Genomic DNA, 18088 nt, shown 5'->3' with positions numbered 1-18088 from the left:
GGTTGCACCGGCCCTGCACCGCCCAACTACCGCCCTCAAGGGTGACTCTGTTATGTTTCGGTGTGGTAGCTGTGCGGTGGCTGGGCGGTTGGTCCGGTTATTTTCTAATGACCGGTACTACCGCCCGGTAGCCCGGTTGTACCGCCTGGTAGGGTTCTGTCGTTACATCGTGAGTCCCGGTTGTACTGGGACAGGGAGCGGTTGTACCGCTGCAGTGCTGAAAACGTAGTAACGGTTGGATTTATTAGGGTTGCTATATAAGGTGGTTCTTCCACCTACCACTCCCACCTCTTACCTCTCTCACTCCACCATTAATGCTCTCAAGCTCTCTTGCCCGATCTCTCTCTCTAGCCACTCAAACTTGTTGATTTGCTAGGGACTGAAGGAGGAGACCTAGATCTACACTTCCACCAAAGGATATTTGCTTCCCCCATACTTTCTAGTGTGGATTTTGTTACTCTTGGGTGCTTGAGCACCCTAGACGGTTCAGGTCACCTCGAAGCCATATTCCATTGTGGTGAAGCTTCATGGTTTCGTTGGGAGCCTCCAATTGTTGTGGAGATTGCCCCAACCTTGTTTGTAAAGGTCCGGTTGCCGCCTTCAAGGGCACCAATAGTTGAATCATGGCATCTCGCATTGTGTGAGGACGTGAAGAGAATATGGTGGCCCTAGTGGCTTCTTGGGGAGCATTGTTCCTCCACACCACTCTAACGGAGACGTACTTCCCCTTAAAAGGAAGGAACTTCGGTAACACATCCTCATCTCCACCGGCTCCACTCTTGGTTATTTCGTGCCTTTACTCTTGCAAGCCTACTTGTGTTGTATCCCTTGCTTGCTTATGTGTTAGTTGTTATTGCATCATATAGGTTGCTCACATAGTTGCATATCTAGACAACCTATTTTGTTGCAAAGTTTAAATTGGTAAAGAAAAGCTTAAAAATTGTTAGTTGCCTATTCACCCCCCCCCCTCTAATCAACCATATCGATCCTTTCAATTGGTATCAGAGCCTCATCTCTTTTTAAGGACTTTACCGTCCGAAGAGTATGGTTGACGTCGTAGATGATGTGGGAGAGCACTCCGGTGCGAATCCGATATCATCTACGGGAGATGGGGGTAACTCGATCTCATGTGAGGAATTCAATGTGGCATTGGACACATTGAAAACCTCCATGACGACCGAGGTCAAAGACATGTTTAAGGAATTCTTAGAAGGGCTTAAACTTTCCACCGCGCCCTTGAAAGTGGGTGATCCCGCCAACACGGTGACGGATGCTAACCCCGAAAAGGGGGAAGCTACTAGTGAGAAAGCTCCTTTGTCTAGTGGTAAAAATGGCACCGGCATCTTTGCCCATGTGGAACCTCCAATTTATGGAGGGCCGATTCCCTCTACTCATTTAAATCATGCCGGTCCTCCTCCTAAGTATGAGAAACATGAAGATTTTGATTCTTGGGTTTATCGCTTCAAGCGACATTTAAAACGTGTGAATACTAACCTTTGGAGAATCATTGAAGAAGGTTTCTATCCTCATGACCCAAGCAACTTCACCCCTCGAGAAGCCATGGATAATCAATTCAATGAGAGTGCTCTCTTCATCATCCAAGATGCAATCCTTCCTGAAGATCTCCCTCATCTTTGACCTCATGCCATGGCTAAGGACGCATGGAAATGTGTTGTGTCTCTCTATCGAGGAAGTGCTAGCATTCAACGCTCCAACTATGAAGTGGTGCACGATGAAGCCGATGAGTTTGCAATGAAAGAAGATGAAGAACCTCGTGAGCTCTTTCGAAGAGTGACCAAACTCACGGTCTCACTCCGAGATCGTGGAAGCAAGGACACGGATGACAATTGGATCAAGCGCAAGTTCCTCAAGGCCATGATGCCCTACAACAAGGCCATGTCCTCCGTCATTCGTCAAAGACCGGACTTCCACTCCATGACCTCAAGTGAAGTGTTGGATGAGTTCGTTGCAATGAGAATCTTGGACAAGACCACCGACAATGCGGTGCTCCGCTCTCAAAGGGCAAAGAATCCCAACCTTGCTTTGAAGGCCAAGGTTATTATGTAAGAAGAGGAAGAAGTGGAAGATGAGGAGAGCAACCTCGAAGACACCAAATATGATTATCATGAGCACATGGCCCTTGCTTCAAGATAATTTTGGAGCAAGAATAATACAAGACCCAACTTCAACAAGAAGAACTCAAGCGGCGCCAAGGGCAAGCAACGAGTGAGAACTTGCTTCAACTGTGGCAATATGAGCCATTTCATTGCGGATTGTCCTTATGAGAAGCGGGAAGACAATGGTGGCAAGTTCATCCGAAAGGACAAGGCCAAGTCCTTCCCCAACAAGAACAACTTCGCCAAGAAGACTCCCACTCGTGGGTTGGTGGTTCAAGAAGAATACCAAGAGGATGACGATGATGATGAAAATGGAGAAGCAATGGCCATGGCATCCGTTGCCATTGCTACTACTCCCTGGGTGTCTCTCTTTGATTCACCCAACGAGAACATCACCGCCAAGTGCCTCATGGATAAAGCTTCAAACAAGGTAACCCCCAACATCACAACCACCATCATTACTAATCCCTCCTTGGAGGATTGCATTGATGAACATGATGGGTCTAATGAGGAAGTGAATGAATTTGAGTCTTTTATGAGTAAGCTCAAGGGCAAGTCCAAGAAGCATTTTGTCGCTCTCTTGGAACAACTTGGTGAGGCCAATGACATGATCGAGGCTCACGAAGAAACCATCTCTACGATGGAAGGTCATAGCCATGACTATGCCGATGAGATATCGGATCTCTCTAATGATCTTGAGGAAGAGCGTGTTCATCGTTTGACTTTTGAGGAGTCATACAATGATGACCATGCTAAGTTAAAGAAAGATCTTGATCATGCTCTTGTCGTGTCTCATGTGCTAACTTCCGACAAGGCTAAACTTGGGGTTGATCATGCTAGACTCAAAGAGGAGTTTGAGATACTTGACAAGGCCCACAAGGTTTTGAAGGGTGCTCACGCTAACCTCAAGGAGTCTCATGCTCAACTCCAAGTTAAGCTAACCAAGGAAAAGGCCACCTTCCCTCATATGGTATTAATTGACAATGCATGTGCTACTAACCCATGTTGTGAGCATGTGCATCTTGTGGAGGAGAATGCCAAATTGAAGGATCAACTTGAGAAAGGCCTTGTGACATGCATTCAATGTGAGAAGAACCTCAACGAACTTTTGAGCAATCAAAAGGAAGTTGTGGGCAAGGAAGGAATTGGGTTTGCACCCAAGTCCAAGAGCAAGAAGAAGAAGAACGACAAGACCAAACGTCCTCCTCCTCTCGAGCAAACCTTTGTGAAAGAGGGAAAGGGTGCTCCTAAGGAGAAGAAGGAAAAAGTGAAGGGAGCTGACGTTCAAAAGGGCAAAAGCATTTCCTCCAACAAAGCCGGCGACTTTAACCCATCATATGTGTTATGCCGTGCTAGTGATGGACATGTTTATGCTAAATTTGTTAGCTCTCCTTATGAGTACATTGAGTGGTCTATTTGGGTTCCTAAGACCCTTGTTACTAACATCAAAGGACCCATTACTAAATGGGTACCTAAAACCAAGCATTGATCTCTTGTAGGTGTTTGCTTCCGGTGGGGGGTCATGGTTGCTCGATAGTGGAGCAACAAATCATACGACCGGAAGCAAGGACTTGGTGGTGGACGTGCAAAACATTCCATCTATGCCCACCAATGTTGAGTGGGGTGATGCCTCACATTCTAAGGTATTGGGTCTTGGCAAGGTTGTCGTTTCTCATGATCTAACGATCGAGAAAGTCATGCTTGTTGAGTCCCTTGCATACAATTTGCTTTCCGTTCGTCAACTTGCACTCATGGATTTTGCTACTTTCTTTGACATTGATACCGTGGCCCTCTTGTGGAGCAAGACTTTTAAAGTAGCCTTTGTTGGGCATGTCGAGAACGGTCTCTATGTGATTAACTTTTTGGAGCGACCCACTAAGACCGCGACATGTCTAATGGCTAAAGTTGACGTGGGATGGCTTTGGCATCGCCGTTTGGCCCACGTCAATATGAGATCTTTGCAAAGTCTTCTCAAGGGTGACCATGTCCGTGGACTAACAAATGTTAGTTTTGCCAAAGATCGTGCTTGCAGTGCTTGTATTGAAGGAAAGCTTCATGATAAGGCTCACCCTCCATCAACCATCATCTACTCGAAGAGACCCTTGGAGCTCCTTCACATGGATCTCTTTGGGCCTCCATCTTTTGATAGTCTTGGAGGTAGAAAGTATTGCTTGGTGATTGTGGATGACTATTCAAGATACACTTGGGTATACTTCTTCAAGAGGAAGAGTGAGACTCAACAAACTGTCGTCGACTTTGCAAATGAAGCTCAACGTCAACATAATGCAAAGATCTTGACAATAAGAAGTGACAACGGCACCGAGTTCAAGAACTACACCTTGGATGAGTTTCTTAGTGATGAGGGGATCAAGCATCAATATGCTGCACCTTATACCCCTCAACAAAATGGTGTAGCAGAGAGGAAGAACTGGACATTGATGGATGCGGCAAGGACCATGATGGCGGAGTTCAAGTCTCCATACAACTTTTGGGCCGAAGCCATCAACACCGCATGTCATGCATCCAATCAGCTCTATCTCCGCAAAGGCTTGAACAAGACTCCTTATGAGATACTCACCAGCAACAAGCCCAACCTCAAGTACTCCCGGGTGTTCGGTTGTAAGTGTTTCATTCTCAAGAAAGGTGTTCGTTTGTCTAAATTCAAGGCTAGAGCTCATGAGGGCATATTTGTTGGTTATGCTACAAACTCTCATGCTTATCGTGTTCTCAACAAGTCCACCGGACTCATTGAGGAGACGTGTAACATGGAGTTTGATGAAAATAATGGCTCCCAAGTGGAGCAAAGTGGTACTTGTGATGTAGGTGATGGAATTCCACCCCAAGCCATAAGAAGAATGGGTATTGGTCATATTCTACCCATTGAGGAACCCCTTGTGGCCGAAGGAGAAGGACAATGCTCTACTCAAGTGGAGCCATCACCTCCCCAAGACCCACACGCTTCCGAAGAACAAAGTGAAGGCCCTCAACCTCGTGAACAAGACCAAGGGCAAGATCAACCTCAAGATGGTGGTGAACCTCTAAATGATGCCCAAGGTCAAGTTCTCCCCCTCGAGCAAGTTCAAGATCATGAGCAAGCTCAAGATCAAGAACAAGCTCAAGACGGCGCTCAAGATGATCAAGTCAACCCTCCTCCTTCCACACGCGAGGAGGAATTAGAGCGTCGTGCCGCGAAGATTGCTTCCAAGCTCACCACCCAAGGCCATCTCATGGAAAATGTGGTTGGAAGCCTAAGAAAGGGGGTAAGCACTCGTAGACAATTAGCAAACTATTGTGAACATCACGCGTTTGTCTCTTGTGTTGAACCCCAAAAGGTCTATGAGGCACTCGAAGACTCGGATTGGCTCAATCCCATGCATGAAGAACTCAACAACTTCGAGTACAACAAAGTATGGAGATTGGTGCCAAGGCTATCGGGGGACCACAACGTCATTGGAACCAAGTGGATCTTCAAGAACAAGCAAGATGCTCATGGGAACATCGTTCGCAACAAGGCAATATTAGTAGCACAAGGCTACTCCCAAGTCGAGGGTATCGACTACGGTGAAACCTTTTCTCCCGTTGCTCATCTTGAATCCATACGTTTGTTGATTGCTTATGCTTCCCATCACAACTTTAAGTTGCAACAAATGGATGTGAAAAGTGCTTTTCTTAATGGTCCTATTAATGAGTTGGTCTATGTCAAGCAACCCCCCGGGTTCGAGGATCCCTACTTCCCGGATCATGTGTATCAACTCGATAAGGCACTCTATGGCCTTAAACAAGCCCCACGTGTGTGGTATGACCACCTTATCGAGTTGTTACAAGATCGTGGATTTGAGGTGGGGCTAATCGATCCCACTCTTTTTACTAAGAAGGTCAAAGGGGAGTTGTTTGTATGCCAACTATATGTTGATGATATTATCTTTGGTTCTCCTAACAAAGCTTTCAATGAGGAATTTGCCGCTCTCATGACCTCCAAGTTCAAGATGTCTTCGATGGGAGAGTTGAAGTTCTTCCTTGGTTTTGACATCAAACAAAGAAGAGAAGGAACCTTCATCAACCAAGCCAAATACACTCAAGACATGCTTAAAAGATTCAAGCTAAGTGATGTCAAGCCGGCTACTACACCAATGCCTACCAAGTGCCAACTTGACATTGATCCCAATGGTAAAGCGGTGGATCAAAAGTTATATCGCTCCATGATTGGCTCCTTGCTTTACCTTTGTGCATCTAGACCGGATATCATGTTGAGTGTGGGGATGTGTGCATGGTTTCAAGCCGCACCGAAGGAAAGTCACTATGTGGCGGTCAAGCGAATCTTTCGATATTTGGCTCATACCCCAAACTTTGGCTTATGGTACCCAAGAGGGGCAAACTTCAAGCTTGAAGGATTTATGGATTCCGATTGGGCGGGAGACAAAGTGGATAGGAAGTCCACTTCTGGAGGGTGACAGTTTCTTGGGTGCTCTTTGGTGAGTTGGTCTTCCAAGAAGCAAAGTTGTGTGTCTCTCTCGTCCACCGAAGCGGAATATGTGGCGGCCGGTAGTTGTTGTGCACAACTCCTATGGATGAGGCAAACTTTAAAGGAATACGGTGTCATTTGTGACAAAGTGCCTCTTTTGTGTGACAACGAAAGTGCCATCAAGATTTCCCTCAACCCCGTGCAACACTTCAAGACGAAACATATTGAGATTCGATATCATTTCATCCAGGATCACATTAGGCGAGGGGAGATCGAGCTCAAGTATGTCAACACTCATGATAACCTTGCAGATATTTTCACAAAGCCCTTGGATGAAGCAAGATTTCGCGAGTTAAGGCATGAGCTAAATATCATTGATTCGAGCAATGTGACTTGAACCCTTGCACCCCCCCACCACACTCAACTTGTTGTCTAGTTTAGGTGTAGGCATGGACATAGAGGGGAGTGTTGTTCTCTCAATGAACTCTCCCTCCCCCCATTATGCATAAATCGATCAACTCTTTCACATTAGCCATTTTTGATAGTACTTGTGCTTCAAAGACGAGTTTTGGTCATGGGCCCAAGGATAATTCTTCGCAGTGCCATACCAATTGACTCAAACATAGGTGGCTTCGGCCACTGCCCTCTCTTGAGAGAGAGGCCTGAGCTTGCTCTGCTTTTGTACGGTTGTTTTTGTTTTCCTTTCGTTCTTTTCTCTGTTCTTAGTGTCGGTTTCTCTTAGTTGTTGTCCCGTTTGTTTTGTTCCCTTCTCTTTGGTTTGGGGCATTTGTGGTCGGGCGGTACAACCGGGGTCACGGGCGGTTCTACCGCTGATACCTGGTTGTGCTGCCCCAGTAGGGTTCCATTTAGTGCTTGGGCGGTTTTACCTCCCATTTTCACTGGGCTTCCTTCGTCCGGTACTACCGGTTGTCTCCGGGCGGTACTATCGGTGCCCTTCAGGAAACGGAAGTACCGCCCACTACAACCTGTCAGTACCTGACTTGCGGTACAACTGGTCCTTGGAGCGGTTCTACCGCCACGCGGCTATGGGCCTATTTATATCCGACGGGGTGAAGGGTTTTCTTTTTTTCCCTTCGTCCCCATTCGTCCTCTCCTTGCCCTAGCCGCCGGTCACCTCTGCCTCGCCCTGGAGTGCATTTCGCGCTTCGGATCCGTGGGCTCTCTGTGGATTCTCTCTGTGGAGGCCTTCCGATCTTCTCCCATGGATGGTGGTAATGCCCTTGTTCTTCGTTCCTCGTTATAGGGTTTCTTCTTTGTCTAGGTCATTACTTAACCCTCCTAGTTTAGTGCTTGTTCTTTGGTTGGGAGAGATCGTTGTTTTTCTTCTGTCTATGCAGTACCTAGAAATCAGAATATTGCTTCTGTGATTCCCATGTCTTGGTTAGATCTAACTCCCCTAGTAGTGCCAATGTCAGCGGTTCTACCGCATATACGGGCGGTACAACCGGTGGGGCGGTTCTACCAGTGGGAGATCCGGTACAACCGGAATATATGAACCACACAGCACTATTCTGGTTTCTTTGTTGTTGCATTTTTCGTGTGCTTTCCTCTCATTCTTGCTGGTTTTCGTGTGTTCTCTTCGTGTGTGTGTTCAGGTGGCTCTAGTTCTCGCTCTGCTCCTCGCAAGACCAAGAAGAGGGCTCGAAGGACTGCGCGCCCAGCTGTGTCTGCTAATGAAGAGGAAGTTGTGATTCCCACCAAGCCTACTCGCCGTGAAAAGTCTGCCGCTGCCAAGCAACGTGTGGTAATGCCTCTGCATTGTTGGAAAGCCAAGGATTGGGAAGCCTTCCGCTCCAAGAATCCTTATGTGGTGCCCGTAGCTCCTCGTTGGACCACCGTTCAGTTTCGGAATGAGATGCAAGTGCGAATTGTTCATGAACTCTTTGAGCACAACAAGAACAGATATGCCAAGCAGTGGACCATCGATCTTGATCACTAGAGGAACAACCTGGAGTATTTTGGTGAGGCTTTGGCTCTTTGTGAGGAGTTTGATCTTGTCAAGCTCATGTCCGTCAACTGTGACTTTGATGTTCAACTCATCCATCAGTTCTATGCCACCGTTCACTTTGGAGAAGATGACGTGCGCACCCTCACTTTCATGTGCCGTGATGAGCTCTTTCAGGTTCCCTGGAGGACCTTTTGCAATGCTATTGGGTACGATGATACCGGTCTGGAAGGAAGAGGTGGCATTCGCCCTCATGATCATCCTGACTCCATGCCTAAGGAGAAGCTTGCTCCTTTGTACATTCGGGGCCGTGGTATTATTGGTGAATCTAAGGATTTGGTGAAGGTCTATGACATCATGCATCATGTGTTTCGCAATGTGCTTCTGCCCAAAGTGGGGAATCAAGATGAAATCCATGGCTATCTTGTTGACTTGATGGTTGCTATGAAGACCAAGGTGGGAACTGGGGAGACGTTTGATGTGTCCAACTGGTTGTGGCACGAGATGTACAACATGGTCATCTATAGGAAGGTCCCCATTTATGCTCCTTTTGTCATGTGCTTTCTGAACTCCGTGTGGGAGGTTTGCCGTCCTGGAGAGCCCCTCACCTCTCCTGATAATCTTACCATTCATGAAGTCAAGCTCCTTAAGAAGAAGAAGCACGCCGAGCCTCGTTTCCCTGCTGATGCTCCTAAGGATGTCTATGCCACTTCTAATGATGAGGATTTTGAGTTGGAGCCAGGGGCCAAGCCCTCGTGGGTGGACAAGCTCGCTGCCAAGGTGAAGAAGACTTTCTGCCTTCAGTCTGACATCCAGAAGAGGATGTATGAGGCACATGTAAATGAGAAGCATGCCCGGCGTTGCCAAATTGCTATGATGAGGCACCTCAACATGTCGGTTCAGAGTGGTTCTGAGAAGAGCATCACACCGGAGGAGCGTTGGATATCTTCCCACAGCACCTGGACTGATCGTGAAGCCCCCCTCAGCCCTCCACCACCTTTACTGCTGCTGATGATATCATGGAGGACTCAGATCGGGACGATGATGAAGATTCTGATAATGGTGAAGATTCTGATAATGATGAAGATCCAGATGCTACCGAGGAGTCAGAGGAGGATGACTGAGCCTGGGGCGCTAGCTTCGCTCTCTTCCTTTTTGGTGTCTTGATGCCAAAGGGGGAGAGAGTGTGATAGGACTCGGGAGTTGCATGGGTGTTTGCGTGGTGTGTGTTTCGTGTTGAACTTTGTCAGTGGTCTGCAGTTGAACTTTGTTCGTTTCTCGGTTTGCTTTGTGTGGATCTTGTGCCACTCCTGCTATCTTAATTTCTTGTTTGTTGGATATTATTGGTAGTATTGCTCTCGTTCCATTATGTTGTCTACATTCATATTATGTGCTTAGTGGTGAGTCTATAAAATCTAGGGGGAGTCTCGACCTTAAAGTATGCCCATGCTCTCTAACAACTAGTTCAAATTGGGGCACACATCTAGGGGGAGCTCCGACTAGATTCTATAGATTTCTTTCTTAAATCGTGTTGTTGTCATCATCCACCAAAAAGGGGGAGATTGAAAGGGCATTTCCCTACCTTATGTTTTGTATGATGATGACAACCCTTTGTTGGTCTAATCATGTGCTAAATGTTTCAGGTTCTCGATGATTAGGCTTACACCGGTTAGTTGTTCTCTCTCGAAGGAAACGGTTGAAGACGGAGTCCTCTATGCTTTTTATCTCTTTGGTCATAGGGAACCCATACTATCAAGAGGGAACCCACATTGGAATGAATAGGAGTATCCGTTCACGTACACCTCCATCACCCCTCTTTTGTCTTCCTCTGGTGTGAGAGAGAGTGCATCCCTTTTGGTTTGACTTCTGCTGTGTTTTCCCAGCGGTAGTACCGCTCGTCCGAGCGGTTGTACCGATGGCTCTTGGCGCTTTCCTGTCTTTGTCGAGCGGTGGTACCGTTGCCTCCGGGCGGTGGTACCGCCACCAGGCTCTGCAAAGACCTGCAGCGGTTGTTCCGGCCATGCACTGCCCATGTACCGGTCAGGCTTCTGTTTTGATGCGGTTCCCGGGCGGTGGTGGCCCGGTTGGTCTGGTTGTTCCTCATCAACCGGTACTACCGAAGGTTCGAGAGGTTCTTCCGCTCGTACCTTAGCCGCTCAAGCGCTCAAGGCCAAGCGGTTGCACCGGCCCCGCACCGCCCAACTACCACCCTCAAGGGTGACTCCGTTCTGTTTCAGTGCGGTAGTTGTGCGGTGGCTGGGTGGTTGGTCCGGTTATTTTCTAATAACCGGTACTACCGCCTGGTGGCCCGGTTGTACCGCCTGGTAGGGTTCTGCCGCTACATCGTGAGCCTCGGTTGTACTGGGGCAAGGAGCAGTTGTACCGCTGCAGTGCTGAAAACGCAGTAACGGTTGGATTTATTAGGGCTGCTATATAAGGTGGTTCTTCCACCTACCACTCTCACCTTTTACCTCTCTCACTCCACCACTAATGCTCTCAAGCTCTCTTGCCCGATCTCTCTCTCTAGCCACTCAAACTTGTTGATTTGCTAGAGATTGAAGGAGGAGACCTAGATCTACACTTCCACCAAAGGATATTTGCTTCCCCCATACTTTCTAGTGTGGATTTTGTTACTCTTGGGTGTTTGAGCACCCTAGACGGTTGAGGTCACCTCGAAGCCATATTCCATTGTGGTGAAGCTTCGTGGTTTCGTTGGGAGCCTCCAATTAAGTTGTGGAGAGAGCCCCAACCTTGTTTGTAAAGGGTCCGGTTGCCGCCTTCAAGGGCACCAATAGTGGAATCACGGCATCTCGCATTGTGTGAGGGCGTGAGGAGAATACGGTGGCCCTAGTGGCTTCTTGGGGAGCATTGTGCCTCCACACCTCTCTAACGGAGACGTACTTCCCCTTAAAGGGAAGGAACTTCGGTAACACATCCTCGTCTCCACCGGCTCCACTCTTGGTTATTCGTGCCTTTACTCTTGCAAGCCTACTTGTGTTGTATCCCTTGCTTGCTTATGTGTTAGTTGTTATTGCATCATATAGGTTGCTCACATAGTTGCATATCTAGACAACCTATTTTGTTGCAAAGTTTAAATTGGTAAAGAAAAGCTTAAAAATTGTTAGTTGCGTATTCACCCCCCCCCCTCTAGTCAACCATATCGATCCTTTCAACAGGTGCTGAGTTGACAAGGAACATACCCAGCACAACGTCCGGGTCTTCCTGAGCTTCTTCTGCAGTGACATGGTTCACACGCCCCTTGCCATTGTTGGGTGGGTTGCGGGGAGCTTGGTTCCTTGGGGGCATTCTGCAGCCTTGTCCTAGGTTCTGTGCATTGGGCCACAGAGCATCGGGCTTGTTGTTGGGGCACACCCTTGAGATGTGTCCTGCCTGACCACATCCAAAGCAAGTGACTTGGTTTGGGTTGTTGATCTTGTTGCCACCACTATTATTGGGGTTGTTGAAAGCTGGCCTGGGGTTGGCATACTGCTGAGGCTGATAGTTGGTGCAAGGTGCGGGAGCTCTTGGCTGCTGATAGGTTGGCCTGATGCTGATAGGTTGGCCTGACCGGGGCTGGCTGCCATGGGTGAGGCTTCTGGTTACAGGAACTCCCTTGCTGATCATCTTGCGCTTGCGAGTGTCTTCCAAAGCATGCCACTTGTCTTCAAGCATGAGTGCTTTGTTCACCAGGTCAGGAAAGGTTAGGCAGTCACACACGACAAGCGAGTACTGCAGAGTCTGATTGAGGCCTTCATGAAGCGCTCCCTTTTTGCAGCACCAGTGTTGACATCTTCAGGGGCATACCTTGACAGAACACTGAACTTCTGCATGTACTCCTTGACAGTGCCACTTCCTTGCTTCAGGGCTTGGAACTCACGCTTCTTGATGCCCATGATCCCGGAAGGAATATGAGCCTTGCGGAACTCTGCCTTGAAGTCATTCCAAGTGATGGCTTGCCCAACATGCATGACCTTGAATCCATCCCACCAAGCTCTAGCACCGAGACAGTGGGCGGCATAAGCCACCCTCTCATGGTCTTCGGTGCAGCCGACTAGTTCCAACAGATCCTTGATGGTGCAGACCCAGTCGTCTGCATCCAGGGGTTCAGCAGTCTCGATGAAGGTGGGTTGTCCATGCTTCTTGAACTCTGCCAACGTGGAACATCCATTGCCATTCCCCGCCTACTAGCGGTTGTTGGTGACAGCTTGAGCAATCATCTGCAGGGCTGCAGTGTTGGCTTGGCGCTCCTCTCGGAAGGCTTGGAGAAGTCAAGCCATGTGCATGTTCGGAGGTGGAGGCGGTGGTGGAGTTTGTCCTTGGGTTTGGTCCTGGCTGGCTCCTCCTTGGGTGGATCCTCCAGCTTCTTACTGCTGGGTAGAGGTATCAATACGGGTTACAACAGGCGTCTTGTTGGAGCAGTCAAGATCTCATGATTGGGATAAAATGAGGGAAAACAAGGTAGATGGGGTGCCTGGTAGGGGGTGGGTGTGACACAATTTTAAGTTAAGCAAAGGCTGGAAGGGCCAAACTCATGCATTAAAACCAAATGGGTGATGTAGTCGTTTACAAGTTCCCGAAAGGGAAAGTATGACTTCCATCAAACAAGTCGAAAGCAAACACAACACAACATGGTTTCATTTGAACCATTACATGGACTCGACTTTGCATAAGGGGTACACGACCTATCCTACCTTAAGAGTTACGGACTGGCCTATCCTAGTCCTGAATGGTGTCTAAGTGGTGGAATGCTCGGTCGCATATTCCGGCTCCTCTGGGTCTTCCTCCTCATCTTCATCCGTCTCAGTTTCTTCGTCACTTGAGGGAGTGGGCCGGGGAGTGGAGGAGATGAACACGGCACTGCTTCGCCAGTGGCACCGCGAAGAGGTTGCGATAGTCCTCCGCCGTCATATGGCGTGGCCGGGGTGATCCCTTGGCATGAGTAACCTGTGGGGGTCGCCCGCCTCGATAGGCAACAATGGGCTGTCCAGGGGGTGCACCATCCTTCTTGATACTGTCTGCCTTTGTCTGAGCTAGGCGGAGGAGTTCCTTGGTCTTGTGGAGTTCCTTCCAAAGCTCCATCGACTCCGAGGCCAGGTGTTGTGCCAGGCTGTCAGCACACAAGCCGAAGTAGGTCTGGAAATAGAGGGGAAGTCCTTCAGCCATGGGTGGGGCTCGTGCGCTGCTCTCATCATCACCCTCCTTCTGATAAGGCAGGTAACGGGTGGCTGGCTCACTTGCCATCTCTGGCAGAAGATCCCGGAGGCGAGTCAGCGCCTTGAGGGCAGCAGTCTCAACGGCAAGGAGCAGGGTCGCCATCTGGGGTCCCTCAAAGAACCAGCTCGTCGGGGAGTCGTTCGCCCTCACGACTACCTCCACATGATACTCCTTCTTGGTGTTGTTGATCCAGTGCTCATGATAGGAGAAGGTGGGGGATCGAGTGAACTGGCACTTCTTGAGGTTGTCCTCAAGAAGCACAGGAATTGTCACATCCTAGTTAGCCATGCATTAGAGTGTTGCATCATGTCTACTTTTTCATCAGAAACTTGAAATGGGGATGACAGAACCCCCAGTCCCCTCTGAAACCAACTAGGGTTTACTAAAAAACTTTTCAATGAACCTGAAATGCCCTTCTAAAATGCCCATCATTTTTGTCTTGGTTCAGAACCTCTGCCAAAAGTGGTGCACATTTTCCTAGGCCATCTTAGGGTTTTTGAATTAAATCATAAATATTTGAATTTGGGCATTTAAAATTATATAAAATATTTAAATGCTCAAATATCTCCAAACTAAAATGTTCCATGTTGGAAATAATCCAACTATGGACCAGGAGTAATTTGGTGATTTTAGGAGTTACCTAGGTATTTTATTTAATTCAACAAAGTTGCAGAAGAAAAAAAACAGAAACAGAAAGGAAAAGGGAAAACTTACCTGGCGCCACCACAGGCCCACCAGCCAGCCCACCTGGCCGGCCCAGCCCGGCCACCGCTCCAGTGAGCTGCTTGGCTTGCCAGGCAGGCAGCCAAGGTGCTCGGCGGCGGCACCGCAGCTCGCCACGCAGCTGCACGCCGCCCTGCTCCCCCCTCTCGCCGCCCTGATGGCCTGGACGAGCTCCACGTCGCGCCCCGACCCCCCTGGACACCTCCATTCGCCCCCAGTTCCTTTCCCTCGCGCTCCCACGCCATGGCCGACGCCACCGTCGCTGCACCGCCGCCGTAGCTGTGCTCCCCGTCGTCTCCACGCCGCGCCACCGTGTCCAGAAGCTCCGCCGTCCTCTACTTCTTCGAGCTAGCCGAGCCCCGAGCGCTCGCGTGCCCCGAAGCCGCCGCACCAACCTCGCCCGAACCGCCATCGCCGGAGATCCCCTTCGCCGTCGCCGCCGCAGCAGCTCGTCCCCGACCATGTCGTCCTTTCCATCAAGACCGCAGTGAGCTGGGCTAACTTCCCCTTCCTCTCTTTCTCTCTCTCGTGCACCACAGCGAGCACACTAAGCTCACCCGCACGCGCCGTCGCGGACCTCTTCGCCGACGTGCTCCCGGCCATCCTCCGGCCACCTCGCCTTGTCCATCGCACTCACCACGCCGCGTTGGAGCTAACCATGCACTCCCCGCACCTCACCGCACACTCTAGCCACGAGTTCGTCTTCAACCGAACTCCGGCGGCCGCCAAAGTCGCCGCCGGCGCCAACTCCGGCCACCCCGAGCCCAACCACCACCACCAATAGTCGCGGCTCAACCTCAGCAACACGTAGATGCCTTCCGCCGTCCATTTGGTTGCCGGAATGGCAAAAAGCACTTTCGCCGCCGCGTCGGGCTCGCCGGCGGCTAGACGCCGGCGTGTTTGACTCTGACTTTGACCACGGGTGGGCCCCGGTTGACCCCCTGGGTCTATGACATGTGGGGCCCCCTCTGCTAATTAACCCAGTTAGTTTAAATCTAATTTAATTAAACTAATTGAATACTGACATGCGGGACCCACTGGTCAGTTTGACCTGGACCAGCCGCAGTTGACCACTGACGTCATGCTGACGTCATGCTGGCGCAATAATTATAATTTCTGGATTTAAATTTAATCAGGAAATTCCAGAATATTATTTAAACTTCAAAAATTCATAACTTTTATTCTGTAACTCCAATTGGACAAATTATATATGAAAAATGATCAGAAAAATCCAATCTATCCATCTGTACCATTTTCATGCATGATCAAACAAGTTAAATTGATGTTTCAAGCAGAACAAGGAAAAGCACTTAAAGAGGCCATGTTTGAGTTTGAAATTTGAATCTTTGATTCAAATTTGTTCAAACCCTTCTGGTTTTAGTTGCATTAGCCCAACACACTCATATTGCCATGTTTCATGCATGCATCATATTGTTGCACATTGTTTGGTGATGCTTGTGTATCGATGTCCTTTGCGACAGGTTCTGCCTCCGAGGAGTACCGTGATTACCCTAACGAAGAACCGTATCAGTGCATCGAACCATCAGGCAAGCAACCAACCATTTGATCATATCGATACAATCCCATGTTCTCGCTCCTGCTCTCTTTTACTGCATTAAGACAACGCGTTTCAAACTGCTGTGTGCTACGGTAGTTGAACCCTTTTCCTCTGCATGACCTGTCATTGCCACAGTAACTAGATGAAACCCACTAGCATGTGTAGGAGTTGATTGAGCCATATGTATGTGTTGTTCCTACCTTGCTATGCCTGCTATGCTTAGAGTCGTGTCAGGTCTAGTTCATCTGGGTGATGGGCTAGAGTGAAATGATTATGTCAGTAATGAGAGTGGTATGGTGAACACGATTTGGTAAAGGTATCGATGGGAGGCCATGTAGGAGTACATGGTGGGTTGTTTCATTGAAGCCGACCTTAAGCACTGAGATCTGTATGTGTGATTTAAGAATCAGCTACTACCATGCATTGGGCCCGAAACCAATGGACCCTCTCGGCTTCTTATTCACCCTAGTTCTCCGTCCAGGAGTTGCAAGTAGTTTCTGGTGTTTGTAGTCTACTGGAGGCCGTGGACAGCGCTGACCGTAGGGGTGGGCTGTGATGCGGTAGGTACGTGGCCGGGTGTACCGAATACCCGTTAGGTATCTCGGGAACCCTGTTCACATCGTTCGGGGCCGTATGGGAAACCTCGGCCGGACTCCCTGCGGATGGAACCTGAATAGGCGATAAACCTGGACTGGAGGCTTAGGTGATTAGGTAGGTCGTGGCCGACACCCACGTTGGGCTTCCGCTTGAAGGTTGCCGAGTACATGTCGTGTAAACGACGGTAAGTGGTGAGAGCGTGTATGAAGAAGTACACCCCTGCAGGGTTAACATGATCTATTCGAATAGCCGCGTCCGCGGTAAAGGACTACTTGGTTGCCTATACAGTTCATAGACAAGTAAATGGAAACTACTAAAAGCCTCAAGATAAGTGTGAGTGCCGAGGATGGCTCTTCCGTAGGAAGACGGAGGTGGATCCTCGGTAGTGTATTGAAGTGGTGAGTAGTGGACTCGTGTGCGCAAAACCATTTCAAGTTGGAGTATCGTAGGATAGTCTAGCCAAGAGTCAAAGCTGGCTTGCTGCAATAACTCCACCAACCCTTCTTGATAATATGCATGTATGTAGGATCTGATGTAAGTCTTGCTGAGTACCTTTGTACTCATGTTGCTATAATCTACATTTTTACAGAAGACGCTGCAACCCCTTCTGATGGGTTCTATGTAGACGTTGACATCAACGAGTAGGCTAAAGACCCAGGTGGTGACCCTGAGCTTGTGATGGACCACGTAGTATAGCTAGGCTTTCCAAGCCTCTTTTATTTTACTAGTTGTCTGTACTCAGACAATGTACTTCCGCTGCTGGTTTGTATGACTGTATGACTTGTATGTTGGGTCGTGAGACCCGTACCTTTGTGTATGTTATGTATGGCTCCCTGAGCCTTAAATAAAGTACTTGTGTCGTAGAGTCATGTTGTGATGCTTCGTTGTATTTGCACATATCGAGCATATTGTGTGTATGATTGAAATGCTTGGTATGTGTGGGATCTGACTATCTAGTTGTTTATCTTTAGTAGCCTCTCTTACCGGGAAATGTCTCCTAGTGTTACCGCTGAGCCATGGTAGCTTGCTACTGCTCTGGAACACTTAGGCTGGCCGGCATGTGTCCTTCTTCGTTCCTGTGTCTGTCCCTTCGGGGAAATGTCACGCTTTGAGTACCGGAGTCCTGTTAGCCCGCTACAGCCCGGTTTACCGGAGTCCTGCTAGCCCAGTGCTACAGCCCGGACCCACTTGCTGATGACCGACACGTTCGAAGCTGGGTCATGGATGCCTGTCCCTGTAAGTCTGTGCCACTTTGGGTTTACGACTAGTCATGTCAGCCCGGGCTCCTTATCATATGGATGCTAGCGACACTATCATATACGTGAGCCAAAAGGCGCAAACGGTCCCGGGCAAAGGTAAGGCGACACCCGTGGGGATACCGTGCGTGAGGCCGCAAAGTGATATGAGGTGTTACCGGCTAGATCGATGTGACATCGAGTCGGGGTCCTGAC

The sequence above is a fragment of the Triticum aestivum genome, chromosome 6B (genome assembly GCF_018294505.1).
Source record: "Triticum aestivum cultivar Chinese Spring chromosome 6B, IWGSC CS RefSeq v2.1, whole genome shotgun sequence".
NCBI classification, from domain to species: Eukaryota; Viridiplantae; Streptophyta; class Magnoliopsida; order Poales; family Poaceae; genus Triticum; species Triticum aestivum.
The sequence above is the reverse complement of the archived record's forward strand: the minus strand, read 5'-3'. Positions refer to the sequence as shown.